This window comes from Diceros bicornis, chromosome 30 (genome assembly GCF_020826845.1).
Source record: "Diceros bicornis minor isolate mBicDic1 chromosome 30, mDicBic1.mat.cur, whole genome shotgun sequence".
NCBI classification, from domain to species: domain Eukaryota; kingdom Metazoa; phylum Chordata; class Mammalia; order Perissodactyla; family Rhinocerotidae; genus Diceros; species Diceros bicornis.
In genome coordinates this window covers 6,691,674-6,711,103 of record NC_080769.1, presented here as the reverse complement: position 1 = coordinate 6,711,103, position 19,430 = coordinate 6,691,674, and the positions used below count along the sequence as shown (strand labels likewise).

General features: G+C 38.7%; 1 pseudogene; it reads right to left on the bottom strand.

The window, feature by feature from the left end:
* Positions 1-4,671: 4,671 nt before the first annotated feature.
* LOC131394180 (zinc finger protein 709-like) lies at positions 4,672-7,786 on the bottom strand (annotated as a pseudogene).
* Positions 7,787-19,430: the final 11,644 nt, after the last annotated feature.

Here is a 19,430-nt window from a genome sequence, read left to right as displayed (position 1 = left end):
TTTCTTGAATTTTCCCTAAACCTTTAGGTTAGAGGCCTCCAAATGGTTTTGCATTCAGTTGGATCAAATGTCCAAGGTTAATAAGGTCAGTTCTGAGGTGTTGGTGTGTGTCTCAGAAATGTGGGTCAATTTATCACCCCAAGCAATGACATGAGCCTCTGCAGACTGAGGGTTGATATGTGCAGAGGAAAGAGTGACCTCATTTGTACTTGGTTCTTGTAAGGCAAAATATTCCCAGAGTCCTTTATGCCACAGGGCTGACCTTGGATAAGGGGTTGTAATTAATGATGGGCTGAGACAGCTAGATCATGGGCAATGGCCAAAGGATCTGTAAAAATGAGTTCAGTTCCTGGCCAGCGAATTTTCTATTGCTAGCATGACTCTCTGGAGTTTGACTAACTGTTCTGATACTTGGGTCCAATCTTTGATCCAAGATGGCCTGTTTGATCTAGGAAAAGAACGCAACATCTCTACACTGGACTCCATCAGGTGTGGTGGCAGCACACTGTCTACAATCCATATGACTCCTAGAGTGGCCATTATGCCTGAAAAGGAAGTGACATCCCCCACAAGGGAGTATGTCAATCAGAGAAGGGGGAAACACACTTACTCCTCTATGAAGGATGTGCCAGAAGCAACATTTTTGGATCTATCCTCTAAGTACCCAAATCTCTTCAATGAAAAGGCCTCTGATTAGCAACTTGAGCAGTCCTGCATTCAAGACCCAAGGCAACACAAGATGCTGGCTGTGGAGGATCAACTCAGGCCCTGAGAGGGCCTCCACTTATATAAAGACTGTCTTCGTTCCCATCAGGGGCTTCTTTAATTCTGTGCGGCAATGGATTAGAATAGTTTTGGTAGAAGAATGCCTCGGGCAACTTATGTCCACTGTGAGAGGTTTAGAGACTCTTGGACACATAACGGGAGGCTGCTAAAGCCTTTATGGTAAAGGGGTGAGTGAAGGGAAAAGCTAATGGAGGGACAGCTATTTCAAAGTTTTCTAGAGCCCTTTGTTTCCCAATTCAAAGTCAGTCAATGTCTAAGTGTTGTATGAATAAGTAAGCAAGCAGATCCGATAAATATGGGATGTTTGTGGTTGCTGTGGCTGACAGCTGACAGAACGTGCCCGTGACATGGGTTCTACCACAGCTTCTGTCCCCCTTTCAGCTCACAGCTCCTCCTGTTGCCTCAGGGAAATGTTCCAGAAGGGGACACGTGTGGATTTCTAAAGATGGTTTCAAGTAAGCAGGCACAGGGTAGGCTTGATGTGGGAAATGAACAGCTGGAAATGGCCTATGGATGGCAGTGAAAAGAACTGATGCTGATGCACATGAATGAGGATGTTCCCAGGCAGAACCCACTTGGGATAGACTTTTATGTTTTAGAACCATAGTATTTCTAAAGATCTGTCAACAGAACCTGATTTAAACTCAATGACAGATTGTGGAAGCCCTTTCACTTCACTCCTCCTTATGAGTATGAGATGAGGGCAGGTGCAGCTCTAGAGCATGTTATTTTTCAATTAGGACAGGGTTAGAGGAAAGGCCTGTTGAGGACCAAGTCCTTCTTGCCCAGTCCTGCAATCTTCCTCAGAAGGATGCCACAGTGCTGGAAAGAAGAGCTGATCAATATCAAGGTTCAGGAGAGCCTACCATTCTCCTAGCATATGAAATAAATTATATTATTCATATTCTAATAATTATATATATAGCACATATATAAACATATATAAAACAGTTTACATGATTCATGAGTTTTCATAGATGTCTAAAAATACTGGCAATCAAAACATGAAAAGCATCCCATCACTCCAAAAGAACACTCCTGTGGTGCCTATTTGAACAAAACACATCCGATATGTAAGTTAACACTAAAAAAAAAAGGAAAATATTCAATTTCCTTTGCTGTTTTAAACTTCAAAGCTGTTACTGCTGTTTCCCACTTTTCCACACCATATGCTGGACATCTAAGCATATGGAAATGAAACCTGTGAACAGCTTAATGGGCTCCCAGGCTTGGTGGATCATGGAAACTAGACTTCCAGCAACTCCTGTGATGAAAAGATGTTGAAAATTTCCCATTCTCCTTTATACTCAATTAGGATATTATTCAAAATAATATCTCTGCAGCTTCCCTCAATTATTCCTTAGATGATTACCTCTAAACAACGACACCCTCACTCACTCCTACCCTCACAGAAAAGATATGTACACACCTCAGCCTCCCTATTAGCTCGATGTTATGTTTTACTTTCCTTCAAAGCCCTTGTCTCTATCTTATAAACAAAGCTTTACTATTTGTCATCATCTCTCTTTTCCCACAAACACACAAGCACCAGGACTGCAAGAATTTCTTTGTTTCAAGCACTATATCCAAATACTAACATGCCTTGTTTCTGCTAAATTGGGTATAACATGGCATGTGAGGGATGTTGAAACATTAGCATCAAAAGCATAGTCTCTGAGAAAGATAGGCTTGATTGGCACAGTGGTCCTGTCTCTCTCCCTTGCTAGGTTTATATGGTCTCACAATTTAACTAATCTCAAAGGTGTCCACTGAGTCATAAAGGAGATATTAAAAATATTATGTAGTATACTAAGAAGTGAATTTATATAATTTAACTGAGGTACTTCATGGTCAACAATGTATAATACACCACAGGAAATACATCAGTCTTTTGATAATAAGCAAGAAAGGCAAAAGCTGTCCCAGAGGACCACGAGCTGCCTGCAGTCACTGCAAGGCCAAGACTAATCCTGCTGAAAAGAAAAATCTCACAAACCTCCTTCATCAAAAGTACAGAGTTACCAAGACAAAACTAAAAATATTCTGTAAGATAGCAGTACAAACAGCAAAAGATAAAATTCTAAATCATAAATATGACTAAGTTTCCCTTCTTCTTGCTAAAAAGACTGACTGGAACTTCTTAGAAAATAATTTTTGCTCCACTGCCTTGTTTTGCCTTCTAGAAAAGAATGATTATATTTATCAAGGACAAAACGCTTATGGAGATATAATTATGTTTACCTCCTCATAGCATTCAACAGGAAAAACAACCTTCCTCCTTGAATAGCAATCAAATCAACAACTACATGCCAACATCTTATAAGGAGGACTTCTGAGCACCCTGTCACTGTTATACCTCACAGTCCTTTATGGTCTGTGGTCAATCTTAGAATTTACTGCACCCCTCTCTTTGACTACAGCTGCAGTCTTGCAGGTCACTGGCAACAGGGGCATTAAAAAACGTGATTTTTACATTTTGCGTTCAGGATAAATTAGAAATTAGTTTGACGACAAAAATAGTAACTATAAAAGAATAAAAATTAAAGTTGGCCTGAGGAAAAAAATACTTAAATTTGTATGCACATGGCAAAGTTGACTCGTAATGTATAATGATTAAATGAAGAAAATTGCAAAGTATATCTGAAAATCCGTAATTAAAATGAATTTTAATATATTCTGAGGAAATAAAACCACAATAATATTTATTAGCATACACTGGATTAGAACAGTTGATAAAATATATCAAGGAAACAACTACAGAAGTGTTCATTTCACAAGGAAACACACATAGTTTTAACGACATAGAAGCAAACATTATTGAAAACATATTGAGGGAATACACTCAGCTACCAGTAACAGAAACACAATCTTCCTGACATGAGAAAGGGGACTGTTCTCACACGGAAGAATTGGGTCAAGGTGGCCACTGCAGAATGCAGCAGAGAAACAAACTGCCATGTCCTTCTGTTTATGCCCCACTGCAGATGTCACGGTGAATCAGGAAACATGCTCACTAGCACTATTAACAGCATAAGGTGTTTCCTATACACATTAGACCTTATACACTTATCACCTAGGGAAGAGGAGAATCAGAGAATACTCCCAACCACAAAAGTCTGAATTAGTTTCCTGATGGACACAAGAGGCCTTACAGAAAAATCCTAACTCTAATGGATCTTTGATGTGAAACTTGTAGAAATATAAGTGAAAAAATACAACTCTAAGAAAATGGAAGTCCAAACAGTTGGTGGAGCTTTTCAAGATACTCTTGCCTAGAAGAGCAAAGAATTCAGAACATGGGATTGAGGATGGTGTCCTTGAAGCTCCCATGTAACAGTCTCTCTCCTTGTACTGTGGCTCCAAAATCTCACCAATGCCTTGTTTGCTTCTGCCTTCTACCTTCATGCAAGTGACACTACTGGTGAATTCCAACATGGAAGTACAAAGGGAAGGGGATTCTTCAAGATCCAGTTCTTAATATTACCCAAATTGGCGTAACACAATACAAGTATTCTAGATTTTGTTGCCCCATCACAGGCCTCTACTTAACTCAAAGTCTGTTCACCAAATATCAGTCAGACGGAAGGACCAAATGTGAAAAGAAATTCACAGCAAAGTATAGCCTTTGACAAACTTGCCATTCATCAAACTTTATTCCAACTGTTCTATAGGGTGGAAAATGAAAACAGGCTCCTATATCCACCACCCCAAAAAGGAGCTTTCTCTAAGAGAGGTACAAAACACACAGTGGATAAGGCAAATCTGGGAACTGCAGTACATGGCGAGGAAGAAAATTCCAACAACTACCAACTGTCATTTTTCAATGGCCTTATAACAAAGAACAATTAAAACATTATAAAAAATTAAAGAGAAAATATTATGATGATGATGATGATGATTATTTTATTTTTAGAAAGATTGGCCTGTGCTAACATCTGTTGCCAATATTCCTCTTTTTTTTTTTTTCTTTTTTCTCCCCCACCCGATACATAGCTATGTATCATTGTTGTAGAGTTGTACCTCTTCACCATGGGATGCCGCCTCAGCATGGCTTGATGAGCGGTGAGTAGGTCTGCACCCGGGATCCAAACTGGCGAACCCTGGGTCACTGGGGTTCACTTCACTTCACACGAAGCAGAACATGTGAACTTAACCACTGCAACACTGGGCCGGCCCCAAGAAAAAATATCATTAACTGATTTAAAAAAAAGCGCCACCTAATAATCTTTAAGCAGTATTGATGAAGGACGACACAGAATTACCTCACCTTAATATTCATTTCTGAAAGTTATTAATAGAAACCCACTGTGCAATGTTGTACTTTCAGTGGCTTGGTAAACACAATATATTTACAACTTTGATAACAACTCTTTCATGTTAAAGTTTTCTAGAACATTATACAGAAATTAATGTCCATCAAGTTTCCCATGTTACTTACATTTTATTTCTATTTCTTTCTGGTTGGGAGTTTCACATGGAAGGATGTAGGCCAATGAAGTCTTTCCCACGCTGTTTACATTCAAGAGGTTTTTATCAAGTGAGTCCTTTCATGCCTTCAGAAAGAACTGGGATGACAAAAGCATTCCCACATTCTTTCCCTTTACATGGTTTTTCCTCTAGTGTGCATTCTTGCATATTCTCAACAGTTTTCATCACAAATACAGGATTAACCACTTTCCTGACATTCACAGGGTTTCTCTCCAACGTGACTTCCTTCATGTCTTCGACTTCTTTCATGTCTTCGAAGTGATCTGAGAGAAGTGAATGCTTTACTGCATTTTTTACATTCATAGGGTTTCTCTCCAGTATGAGTTCTTTCATGAAATCGAAGAGAATTGGAAAAAGTGAATGCTTTACTGCATTTTTTACATTTATAGGGTTTCTCTCCAGTATGAATTCTTTCATGATCTTGAAGAGAACGGGAATAAGCAAATGCTTTACCGCAGTTTTTACATTCATAGGGTTTCTCTCCAGCATGAATTCTTTCATGTAATTTAAGATATCCGAGAAAAGTGAATGCTTTACCACATTGTTTACATTCATAGGGTCTCTCTCCAGTATGAATTCTTGCATGTCTTTGAAGAGAATGGGAAGAAGTGAATGCTTTACTGCATTTTTTACATTCATAGGGTTTCTCTCCAGTGTGAGATCTTTCATGTCTTCGAAGAGAACTGGAAAAAGGGAATGCTTTACTGCATTTATTACATTCATAGGGTTTCTCTCCAGAATGACTTCTTTCATGATCGTGAAGAGAACTGGAAGAAATGAATGCTTTACTGCATTTTTTACATTCATAGGGTTTCTCTCCAGAATGAGTTCTTGCATAATCTCGAAGAACACGGGAAGAAGTGAATGCTTTACTACATTTTTGACATTCATAGGGTTTCTCTCCAGTATGAATTATTTCATGTAATCGAAGATATCTGAGACAAGCAAATGCTTTCCCGCATTTTTTACATTCATAGGGTTTCTCTCCAGTATGAATACTTGCATGTCTTTGAAGGGAAGTGGAAGAAGTGAATGCTTTACTGCATTTTTTACATTCATAGGGTTTCTCTCCAGCATGAATTCTTTCATGTAATTGAAGATATCTGAGAAAAGTGAATACTTTACTGAATTTTTTACATTCATAGGGTTTCTCTCCAGCATGAATTCTTTCATGTCTTTGAAGAGAACTGGAAGAAGTGAATCTTTGACTGCATTTTTTACATTCATAGGGTTTCTCTCCAGTATGAATTCTTTCATGTCTTCGAAGAGAACGGGAAGAAGTGAATGCTTTACTGCATTTATTACATTCATAGGGTTTCTCTCCAGTGTGAGTTCTTTCAAGTATTTGAAAGGAACTCCAAGAGGTGAATGCTTTACTGCCTTTTTTTACATTCATGAGGTTTCTCTCCAGTATGAGTTCTTTCATGTCTTTGAAGAGCATTGGGAAAAGGGAAGGCTTTCCCACATTCCTTACATTTATATGGCTTCTCTCCGTACTTTTGATAGTCATATAGCTTGTGTTCAGTGTGACATCGAATGTGTGTTTGAAGAGATGAATGATGCAGGAAGACTTTTCCACATGAGCTGCTTTCACATGGTTTAGCTCCCGTAGTTTTGTTGTTCAGACTCAGATTTGGAGTAAGGCTGAATTTATCTCCATGTTGACTGTGCTCTAAACTTTCAGAGTCTCCTTGCTATATGACCACTGTAAGAAATAAGAAGCACATTATTAATGATTTTATGTTTATTATATTTATTATGATTCATAGGAAAAGTTTAGGTTTTCTGTCTTGTCTCAATTCTCAGAAATTAAATATAATGAATACTTTACAAGAGGGTTTCTTTCACCCTTCATGTTATCAAAACAGTGATATTCCTGCATAGAGTTTATTAAACCTGTTTCTAAGTGGACTATTTTGCAAAAACTGATTCTCTACATCACATTTCAGAAAGCATATTTGGTGAAAATTTTCTAAGCATAGCTAAATTTGAAGCAAGGGTTATTTCTCTGCTTCTCTTTAAAATTTCGTAACAAAACAGAATTGTTACATCAGACACTGCTTTCTATTGTGAGTGTGACTCACCTCTGTTTTCTCTCCAGGCTTTTGTACTGATCTTCAATATCACGATCTTCCCATGTTTTCCCTAAAATGCAGACCCAGAAAGATGATACAAAAGTACTGGAAATGATAGGAAAAAATTTAGCTTTAAGTCCATGATGAGCTATGACCATTTCTAGTTTATTTACCAACATCCCCTGTTTCCAAATTCTACATACTGGAACCATGTTGATGGGCAAGAAACACTTGTTCTCTACTTGAAGAAGGGAAGGAATGTCCTCATTCTTACCTATAGAGGCCAGGTTCCTGAAGGTTTCCCTCATCACATCTTTGTAGAGTCTCTTCTGTGAAGGATCCAGTAAGGCCCACTCCTCTGGGGTGAAGTTCACAGCTACATCCTCAACTGCCACTGAGTCCTGAAACATCTCAAATATGTGTAGAGTAGGATGCATAAGGTTGACAGCACTGGGGATCTGTACTCCATGTGTAGGAAGGTTGCATATGATTGTGTCATCTCCAAACCTTTATTCTATGTTGTGATCACCAAAAACTCACTCATTTTCTGTACACACTTCCTCATCAATTTGACACTGTTTTGACACATGGAAATTATTTACATAGTTTTACTGTGATCACATGACAGCATATTTCTCTGTAATGGCAGGGTACAGAGGAAATGACACAAATGTTATACAAACGAGGCAAATATTTTAAGACTGATGATGCCTTGTGAGAAAAATTCTTTCATCTTCTTCCTTTTACCCACTAGTTACAGCACTCTATGAGGCAGAGGGTCAAATCCACATGACGTTTCAATGGATAAAAACACAGTGAAGAAATGGAGACCTTTTTATGTACTTCCATCACCAAAAAGAGTCTAGGAGGCCTCTAGAAATCACACTTATAATGAAGCCCAATTGGCCACACTGTCCTAAATTACTCCAGACCATTACAAGGAATCAGATGCAGCTGGTGAATGTAAACCTTCCTGCGGGGAAGTATCACTTTCAATGTGTAATATTTATCATAGACTCAGTTCTTCCTTTCTCTCTCTGTGTGATTTGGTGGGGCTAGAAAGTTATTTGGAACTTGGAGCTCAGACACAAGGAAGAAGGCATGACAAATTAGACCATAAAATCCCTATACTCAAGTGCCTCAAGGCTACTTCTTGCCAATTTTTACAACACACAGTGAGATAATAATGTGCTAGAACAGCTCCTTCCAGTCAAACTCTTAACAGTGTACCTTGAGCCTTGCTGGCCTTGAGGGTCAGGTTAAGAGCTGCAGATTGCAAGGAAGTTCACTGAACTCCACGAGGGTCTGATAGTCAATTTGCTGATGATTATACAATACATGAAGGATTTCACAGTGCTTTCCTCCAAAGAACTTTTATAAAATCTCTATTATTCAAGGCAACAGGAAATGTTTCCTGACCGGACACTCTAGACGATGCCTGCCAACTTCTGATCCCACACTTAAGGAACTTAGAAGCAGTCATTCTTGATCTCACACGAAGAAAATGAAAAAACTTTAAATGAACAACTCTCCTTAGATCCATGAGAGCCTTGAGGTCACCGGGCAAACCACTGTCTTCAAAATTGGGGAAAAGATAAAAATAGTTGGGATTTTGAAATGGAATGCAGATATTCTGTTCTTAACAAAGCCTGTAGTAAACAAAATATCTGTTTGACCAGAGCCCAATGCAAAAATAAAAAGAACAAAAAAAACAAACACAATATCTATGAAGTCTAGAACCACCAACTTTAACAGCAGGTTTAAAATACACATAATGGGAGTATCTGAAAGGAAAAGACAGGCAGAAAGAAACAGAAGAAACAAGCGAAATAATAATCACAAAAATATCCTAAAATTAACGATAGCCAGCAAACCACACATCCAGAAATCTCAGAGAACACTAAACATGATAAATTGCAATAGTGCACACCCCCATGATATCATATTCAAACAAGAGAAAAATAAAAGAGAATATATTGAGAAATGCCAGAGAAGAAATATCTTAGGTATAAAGAAACAAAGATCTGAATTAAACTGGACTTATTTTCAAAAACCACGTGACCAAGAACAGAGTAGAGTAAAAAGTTTTGAAAATAAAGAAAAGCATTCCCCTAGAATTGTCAAGAAAAAAATCTCCTTCAAAAAAAAAGAGACTGGGGCCGGCCCGGTGGCACAAGCGGTTAAGTGCGCGCGCTCCGCTGCGGCGGCCCGGGGTTCGCTGGTTCGGATCCCGGGCGCGCACCGACGCACTGCTTGGTAAGCCATGCTGTGGCGGCGTCCCATATAAAGTGGAGGAAGATGGGCACCGATGTTAGCCCAGGGCCGTCTTCCTCAGCAAAAAAAAAGAGGAGGATTGGCGGATGTTAGCTCAGGGCTGATCTCCTCACAAAAAAAAAAAAAAAACGAGAGAGACAAATAAGGATTTTCTGAGACAAAAATTGAGGAAAGTTGTCGAGTACACCTACTTTGAATAAAATGTTCAAAAATTTATCAGGGGGTCTGCCCAGCGGTGTGGTGGTTAGGTGCATGTGCTCCCTGCGTCAGCCCACAGCTCGTGGGTTCGGATCCTGGACGTGCACCGACGCACCGCTTGTCAAGCCGTGCTGTGGCAGCATCCCATATAAAGTAGAGGAAGATGGGCACAGATGTTAGCCCAGGGCCAGTCTTCCTCAGCAAAAAGAGGAGGATTGGCATTGGATGTTAGCTCAGGGCTAATCTTCCTCACAAAAAAAATTTATCAGGAAGAATATAGAGCCGGCCCCGTGGCTTAGCGGTTCGGTGCGCACGCTCTACTGCTGGCGGCCTGGGTTCAGATCCCGGGCGCACACTGAAGCGCCGCTTCTCCGGCCATGCTGAGGCCGCGTCCCACATACAGCAGCTAGAAGGATGTGCAACCATGACACACAACTATCTACTGGGGCTTTGGGGGAAAAAATAAATAAATAAAATTATAAAAAAAAAAAAGGAAGAATATAAATGATAAAGGTAGAGGTTTAGAAAAAGAAAAAAAATGAAGGTAAAATATGTTTTATATTTCTTAGAAATAGTATAACAAATGACACTTTGTTTACAATATTAGCAACAATGTATGTGGTAATAAGAAATTTATGGACAACTGAAATAAATGACAACAACATGACAAACAGGAAGGGCAAAGTGGGAAGAGTGTGTTAAGAGGTAGTCGCACAACAGTGAAGTGGTGTAGTGTTATTTGGCAGAGGAGGTGGGTTAGTTGTAAACGTATACTGAAAACTCAAGGGCAACCACTACAAAATGCTTTTCAAAAATGTGTCACTGATATTCTAAGACAAGAAGAAAACAATCTGAGAAAATGCTCAATTTCAGCCAGAGAAGACAGATAAAAGGTGGAAGATAAAAAGAAACAAAAGCAAAAAATACAACACCAAGACTTCATAAATACTAATCCAGCTTTATCAATAACAGCTTTAACTATCAATGGTATCAATACAATTGAAACACTCAGTAATATCAGATTTCAAAGAAGACAATTACAAATTCTCTATAAGAAACTCACTTTAAATATACACTGACAGATGAAGGGTAAAGGGATGGAAAAAAATAGACAATGACAACACTAGTAAAAAGAAAGCTGCCATAGGTATATGAATTATAGGCAATGCAGATTTCAAACAAAGGAAAATGCAGAGATAGACAGGGGCATTAGACACTGACAAAGGGGTCTATTCTCCAAGAAGGCACACCAATGCTTCATGTGTACCTGCATAACAACAGAGGGGCAAAGTACACGATGCAAGAACTGATAGAATGCAAGGAGAAATAAATGAATCCAGTATTAAAGCTGCAGAATTCAACTCCCCCTTACCAAGAATTATAAATTCCAGTAGGCAGGATGAGGAATGACAGAGGTGAACTGAAGGGCACCGTGAAACAAGTGGATTTCATTATACTCTATGGAATACTTCATACACAACAGCAGAATATACCTTCTTCTCAAGTTCACATGGAATATTCTCCAAGACAAACCACATTCTGGGACATAAAACACACCTTATCAAATTTGAAAAAACAGAACTCATACAAAATCTGCTCTCACACCACCTAGACAGTCATCTAGAAGTGAATAACATCAAGATTGTTGGAAAACTTCAACTATGTGGAGATTCAATAACACACTTCTAATTTGTTTTTATTTTATTATTGTTAATTATTATTATTTTTTGTGTGAGGAGATCAGCCCTGAGCTAACATCCATGCTAATCCTCTTCTTTTTGCTGAGGAAGACCAGCTCTGAGCTAACATCTATTGCCAATCCTCCTCCTTTTTTTTTTCCCCAAAGCCCCAGTAGATAGTTGTATGTCATAGTTGCACATCCTTCTAGTTGCTGTATGTGGGATGCGGCCTCAGCATGGCCGGAGAAGCGGCACGTCGGTGCGCGCCGGGCATCTGAACCCAGGCCGCCAGCAGTGGAGCGCGCGCACTTAACCGCTAAGCCATGGGGCACACTTCTAAATAATACATAGGATCAGAGAAGTCTCAAGAGAAATCAAAATTTCTTTTGAACTAAAAGAAATGAAAACACAACATAACAATGGTTCTTGGAAGCAGCAAAAAGAGTGCCTAGAGGGAAATTTATGCCATTGAACAAATACACTGGAAAAACAAAAGATCTATAATCAATGTAAGCAACTAACTTAGGAAACAATAAAAAGAAGTGCACATTTAAACTGTAGTAAGCACAATAAAAGAAATAATAAAAATCAGAAAAGAAATCCATCTCATTGTGGAAATCAATGGAGAAAATCAAAACAAGAAAAGGGTTCTTTGACAAGACTAATAAAATTGATAAACATTTAGTCAAGAAAACAAAGAAAAGATGGAAGACAGAAATTACTAATATCAGAAAGGAAAGGAGGGAAAAATGAAAACAAAAAAGGGTTTGATAAAATCCATCATCCATTTACAACAAACTGGTAATAAAGAGGAACTTCCACCTCTTAAGAAAGAACATCTTTATGAATGCTGTAGCTAAATTTATAACATTTTTTCCATATGGCATGACAGTCTGTGAAATGGCTAAAAGAATTCATAACAACAGGAATAACTCATGGAATTAATGAGAGTATAGCAAGGCTGAAGGATACGTGGGTGCACTGCTTTCCTTATAGACCCACGCAAATATAGTCAAGTGATCTTTGACAAAGAAGGAAAGGCAAGTCAAATGAAAAATTAGGTCTTTTAAACAAATTGTGGTGGAAATAACTGATATCCACATGCAAACACACACACACACACACACACACACACAAATGGAGACGCAGGCACCATACATTTCACAAAAATTAACTCAAGACACATTACAGATTTGAAAGTAAAATGTGAAAGGAATAAACTCCTAGAAGGTAACACAGAGGAAAATCTAGATGACCTTGGGTTGCAAGATGAACTTTTAGATATGAAATCAAAAATCAAGATCCACAAAAGAAAAAAACAAAAATTTTACTTCATTAAAATGCAAAACTACTGCTCTGAGAAAGATGTTAAGACAATAAAAACAACTCACAGAGTAAGTGAAAATTTTTGTAAAACACTTGACTGGTATCCGAAATATCCAAAGAACACTTAAAACTCAACAGTCGGGCCGGCCCCGGGGCTTAGCGGTTAAGTGCGCGCGCTCCGCTGCTGGCGGCCCGGGTTCAGGGCCCGGGCGCGCATCGACGCGCCGATTCTCCGGCCACGCTGAGGCCGCATCCCACATACGGCAACTAGAGGGATGTGCAGCTATGACATACAACTATTTACTGGGGCTTTGGGGGAAAAATAAATAAATAAATAAAATCTTTAAAAAAGGAAAAAAAAAAACCTCAACAGTCAGAACACAAACATCCCAATTTAAAAAATGGGCAAAAGATTGGAATAGATATCTCACTGAAGAAGATATATAGATGGGAAATAAGCAACATGAAAACATGCTCCACAGCAAATGTCCTTGGAAAATTGCAAATAAAACAACAAGGATGTATCATTAAACACTTATTAAATGGGTAAATCTCAAAACACTAAGAACATGAAATACTGGTGAAGATGTGAAGCTACAGGTAACCCTCATTCATTGCTGGTAGAAATGGAATTTGGTAACTTACAATGGAAGCAGGAACCTTCTTTCAAAACAAAATTCTGAGTCACTACATAGAGTAAGATCCAGCAATCACACTCCTTGGTATTTTTGCAAATGTATTGAAATCTTATGTTCACACAAATCATACATACAAATGTTCATAGGTGCTATATTCATAATTTATAAGACTTAGATTTTTAAGCAAGATGTCCTTCAAGAGTTAAATAGACAAAAACAATCAATGGTGTATCCATACAGTGAAATACTGCTCAGTGATAAAAGGAGGTATCAAGCCATGAAAACACATGGAGAAATCTTAAATGTATACTGCAAAGGAAGAGAAGCCAATGTGACAAGGCTATGTCGTGTATGAGTCCACGTACATGCCATTCTGGAAAAGAGAAAAGCATGAGCCACTAGAAAGATCTTTAGTTGTCAAGGATTTGGGGGTTGCAGGAGGGATGAATCAATAGGTGGAAGACAGAGAAGTTTTAGGGAAGTGAAACTGTACTATATGAAACAGAAACGATGGATACACATCATTATACATTTGCCAAAACCCATACACTGTATAACACAGACAGTCAATGCTAATGTACACTGAGCACTGTGATGCATCAATATGGGTTTGGAAATTGTAACAAATGGACCACAGCAAGACAAAATTTGAAAAAGAGTGCAAACTGTGTGGATGCAGAGAGAAGGGTTATGTAGAAACTGTAAATTCTGATCAATTTTTCTGAAAACCCAAAACTGATCTAAAGAAAACTGAAGTCTTTCAAAAAAAAAAAAAAAAAACATGAAGACAGACTCATTACATTCACCCCTGATGACTGAAACAGGACATCTCTCATCCAACTGGTTTCAATAAGCCAGTATGGTGCTCTATGAGTCTGAGACCCATCAGGGAAGTGAAACTTCCACCAAATGCCTTGTTGGAGAGCAGGGCACTGTATTCTCTGAGAGGTGCCATGGTCACTCTCAGTAGTGTCACAACTCCAAGGTGGAAAATGAGTGTCCAGGTGAGTCCTTGTATTGTGGACTTAGTAACACACAGACAAGTGTTACCTTGATTTCTATTTTGGGTATCTCTGATTTAAGACATTCTCAGTGTTATTTTACCACAAAGGGGCATCTCTTAGACAATCATTCAAGAGTTTGTGAACTTGTGCAGATATGGCCAATTTTTGGCCAGTAGTAAGATGACTGCTTGATGTTTGGTTAGCTTGGGTTTGGTTCATCAGGGGATGTCCCACTTAAGGGATGAAGAGTAGCAACTCTCCACTGAGCTCCATCATGTATGAATGTGTATTGTCGTCCTTAAAGTCTATGCACTCCCCAGTGCTGTGCATTCAGTTAATCCCGAGGAACTGCCCAGGGAACCAAGGTATCTGGCAAAAGGACCTCCTCCATCACCCTAGCATCTTTCAATGAACTAAAGAAACAAAAGCCATGCCCTTCCTGCAGGTAGTATAAGCTACAGGGTCAAGGTTAGGCTGCATCATATCACAAGTAAGTGTCAGTAGCTGGTCTGAGCTGGTGGGAAGCTCTTTCCCAGGCCAAAGGCACTATAGGTGTCTTGGTAGAGGATCACATGCTCAGTGTTTGTGAGAGCCTCTATTTTCAAGAGATCTCAGTACCTAGTGACAACAGCAGCTCTAATGGCACATAGTGTGGGGACCAGGGCAGGTTCTTGCATCAGAAGCCTAGGGACAACTTAAGACCCTCCTCCTGAGAGCGTGAAATCACTGCCATCAGCGTTAGTGGCCTCCTCCATGACAACTAGTTGCTTTACAGGGTTTAAGGACCCCAGGCTTAAGTGCGGTTTGAACTAATACCTTTGCTGGGCCAAGCTCAGACTGTGGGTGTTGTCCGCTATAACCCAGGGGGTCAGGATCTTTACTGCAATAGACGCAGCGGTGGCAGCAGCAGCAGTTACTTAGGGGTCCTGGTGAGACCTCTGGAATCTTGCTACCTTGTGGCTGCATTTTCCTCTCTTCTTTCTCTCTGAAATAATTGCTCTTTAAGGAGTAACCATCTGGTGGGCTCAGATCCTTCACAGGGTATGGTCATCCTTGTAACCCCAGGCCTCCACTAATTTTGAGGCAACTCCAGCCTCAGTCTCACCTTCACATTAAACACACAGATGCCACCCAAGACAAAAAATTGTCTATATTTAAAGATTACAATGTGATCCTTTGATATACGTATACAATTTGTATACTTGAAATTTCCTAAGACAGTGTATTAAGCATTCTCACCACACACACACACACACACACACACACACACACACACACACACACAGACACAAGTAAGCACCTAGGATTGGAGTTGACGGGTCATGTGGTAATTTTAGGTTTTATATTGGAGGAACTCCTAGACCTTTTTCCACGGTAACTACACCATTTTATAGTCTCACCACCCACGTACGAGAGTTCAAATTTCTAACCATATCCTCAACAAAACTTGTTATTATCTCGCTTCTTGACTCTGGCCATCCCAGAGGTTGTGAAGTGGTATCTCACTGCGGATTTGATTTGCATTTCCTTGATGACTAACAATGTTCAGCCTCTTTTCACATGCCCTTGGCCATTTATCTTCCTTGGAAAATGGTAAAATCTCCAGTACATTCTACAATATAGTGGAAAGAACAGACATCCTTCTTTGGTTCCTTATCTTCAGGATAAAGCATCCAATATTTACAATTAAATATCATATTAAAGAAATAAAAATATAATATTAGTGGGGGTTTTCCATATATGCTCATTATGTTATGACATTTCCTTCTATTCCTGGTAATCTGAGTGCTTTAATCATGAACGGGTGTTGGATTTTGTCAATTACTGCCCTTGACTCTATTGAAATGATCTGCCACTTTTGATTTTCACTCCATGATATGCTTTATTACATAAATGGATTTTGAGGTGTTAATCCCACCCTTCATCCCTGGAATAAATTTCACTTGGTCACAGTGTATGATTATTTTATATATTGCTGGATTGGGTTTGCTGGCATTTGTTGTACTGGCCTCACAACATTAGTATGAAGTGTTCTCTTAATTTTTTAAAGAAATTGTGAAGAATCAGTATTAAATAATCTTGACTGTTTTGGAGAATTCTGTAATGGAGCCATTGTGTCTAGTCTTAATTTGTGGGTAGTTCTTTGTTTAATGTTTCAACCACCTCCTTATATTTCTAGTCAGATTTTCCATTTATCCTTGATTTAGGTTCAGTAGAGTGTGTCTTTTGAGGAATTTGTCCATTTCATCTGAGTTATACAATTTGTTTCTATACAATTGTTCACTGAATTCTCCTACAATTTTTTTTAGTTCAATAATGTCAGTAGTAATATCACTATTTCCTTGTGATTGTATGAATTTGAATGTCCCCCTGTTTCTCTAGATCAATCTAGCTAAATATCTGTCAGTGTTGTTAATCACTCCATAGAACCCACTTATTGGTTTCATTGATTTTCTCTGTGGTTTTTCTATTTCTCATTTCATTAACTTCTGCTCTAATTTTTATTATTTCCTTTTCCCCTTGCTTTGGGTCTGGTACCTAATCTTTTTAAGTCTGTTAAGGTGAAAGGTTAGGTTACAGACTTGAGATCTCTCTTTGTTAAGTCTAGGCATTAATGGCTATAAATTTCTTTCTTTCTACTGTTTTAGATGCAGGCCATAAATGTTGACACTCTAGTTATCATGTAATATTCTTCATTATCTCTAGGGATTGTTTTATTTATTTATTTTTTGTGTGTGAGGAAGATCAGCCCTGAGCTAACATCCATGCTAATCCTCCTCTTTTTGCTGAGGAAGACCGGCTCTGAGCTAACATCTATTGCCAATCCTCCTCCTTTGTTGTTTCCCCCAAAGCCCCAGTACATACTTGTATGTTATAGTTGCACATCCTTCTAGTTGCTGTATGTGGGACACGGCCTCAGCATGGCCGGAGAAGCAGTGCGTTGGTGCACGCCCGGGATCCAAACCCAGGCCGCCAGTAGCAGAGCACACGCACATAACCGCTAAGCCACGGGGCCGGCCCCCTAGCGATTGTTTTAAAGTCTTATTTTGCTAGAAATTTGTATCATCTCTCCAGTTACCTTGTGTGCTGTAAAGATTTATCTTTCCAGAGATTTTCCTTTTAATCTGTTTATATCTTTGCATCTACGGTGTGTTTGCTGTACACAGTATATATTTAGATCATGCTTTTAGTTTTTTTTACTCAGAGGTGACAATCTATTCCTCCTATGTGGATAATGTATTCCATTCACATTTAGTATTACTGACATAATTGTAATTATTTGCCATTTTACTTTACATTTTCTACAATTCTCTCTCTTTTTTTTTAGCTTCTCTTCTCTGTTATGGTTTTCCTTGCAATAATTGAATATGTTCTAATGTACCATTTTAAATTTTAAATGACTTCACTATATTTTTGCAGTTATTTCTTTAGGGGTTACTCTACTATTTAACATATACTTCTTAATTTATAAGAATAAAGATGAATAAAGTTCTAACGTATACTAACTTAACTCCAGGGATACATGGAATTTTTACTCCTATATACCTCTCTCCCATTTGCCACTTTTGTTGCAGTATTGTCATGCACATTATATCTATTATTGATGTACCTCAATAATATCTTGTTACACTTATTTCTTTACCATCTGCAGTCACTTCCTTAGCCCAACATAGCTTCCCTCTCACCCTGGAACTTTGTGCTTTTAACGAGAAACAAATTACACATATATTACATTTCTATATGTAATCAGCACAACAGCATATGAAATATATAGTATTTTATACGATTCCTTGGATAAGAGCTAAGAGAAAAAGGAGGAAATAGGTATTTCTTCTGTCTTGCATATTTACAAAATTACTGACATTTTTGTTTCTTTCTATCGATACCAATTACCATCCTGGGTCACTTGCTTTCAACCTGAAGAACTCCTGCAGTAATCTCATAAGATAGTTGATGTTAATAAATTTTCTGTTTTTGCTAACCTGGGAAAGTCTTTATTTCAGCTTTATATTTTATGGTAATTTTGGTGAATATAGGATTCTTGGTTGATAGGTTTTTCTTTGTGCACTTGAATATGTTATCCCTCTGCTTTCTGACCTCTCTTTTCTCTGCTGAGATATCACTTGTTAATTTTACTGGGTTTTCCTGTAAGAGTTGGGTAAATTTTCAATTGCTGTTTTTTCCAGTATATAGTTCCTACTTTCATGTATCTTTGCATGTCTCATATTTTTGATGCAAACCAGACATTTTAGGTAATGTATTTTAGCAACTCTGGGTTCTGGTTCCCTTCCTACTTTTAATTTTTATTGTTATTAGCTTAATTACTTGTTCAGTGACTGGGCAGATAATTTTAGTTAAATGTGTATCCTCGACACAGAGCGAAACCTCTGATATATCTCCTAGAATCCAGCATGGCTTTGGGTACGTCTACCGTCATGAGACAGTGGTACTGGTAGGGCTCTCTTCCTCCACCATGGACACACTCCATGGTTAAACTAGATTAATTGCTAGCTTATTGCTCTACTATTTTCACCAACGTACTGGGGGGCATAACTTCCTCTCTCAAATAGTCCAGCCAAGTTCTGGCTCCTTTGTAGAAACGTTTTCTGAAGTCACTGTTTGATATTTGTTCTGGCCCTTGGAAGCACCCTCCCAGCAGTGGAATTCTCTGGTTCTTTCTAGAAACTAGTCAGCCTACAGTCTAAGCAGTATCTTCATTAAATACACAAATTTACTCATTGCCTTTCACCTCATTCTCCACTTTTTTGAGAGTGTCATTTGGCTTGAGCTTTTCATGATCTTTTGCTGGCCAAGTTAATTCCTTTGGGAAGGAATTAACAGTTTTGTGTTTTACAGCTGGCTTCTCCCCTGAGTTCAGGAAAAATCTCAGTTCCAGGACTCTGGAGCTGCGACAGGGACAACAGCAAGACTCGCTCTAGGAGACAATCCCAATTTAGGGGC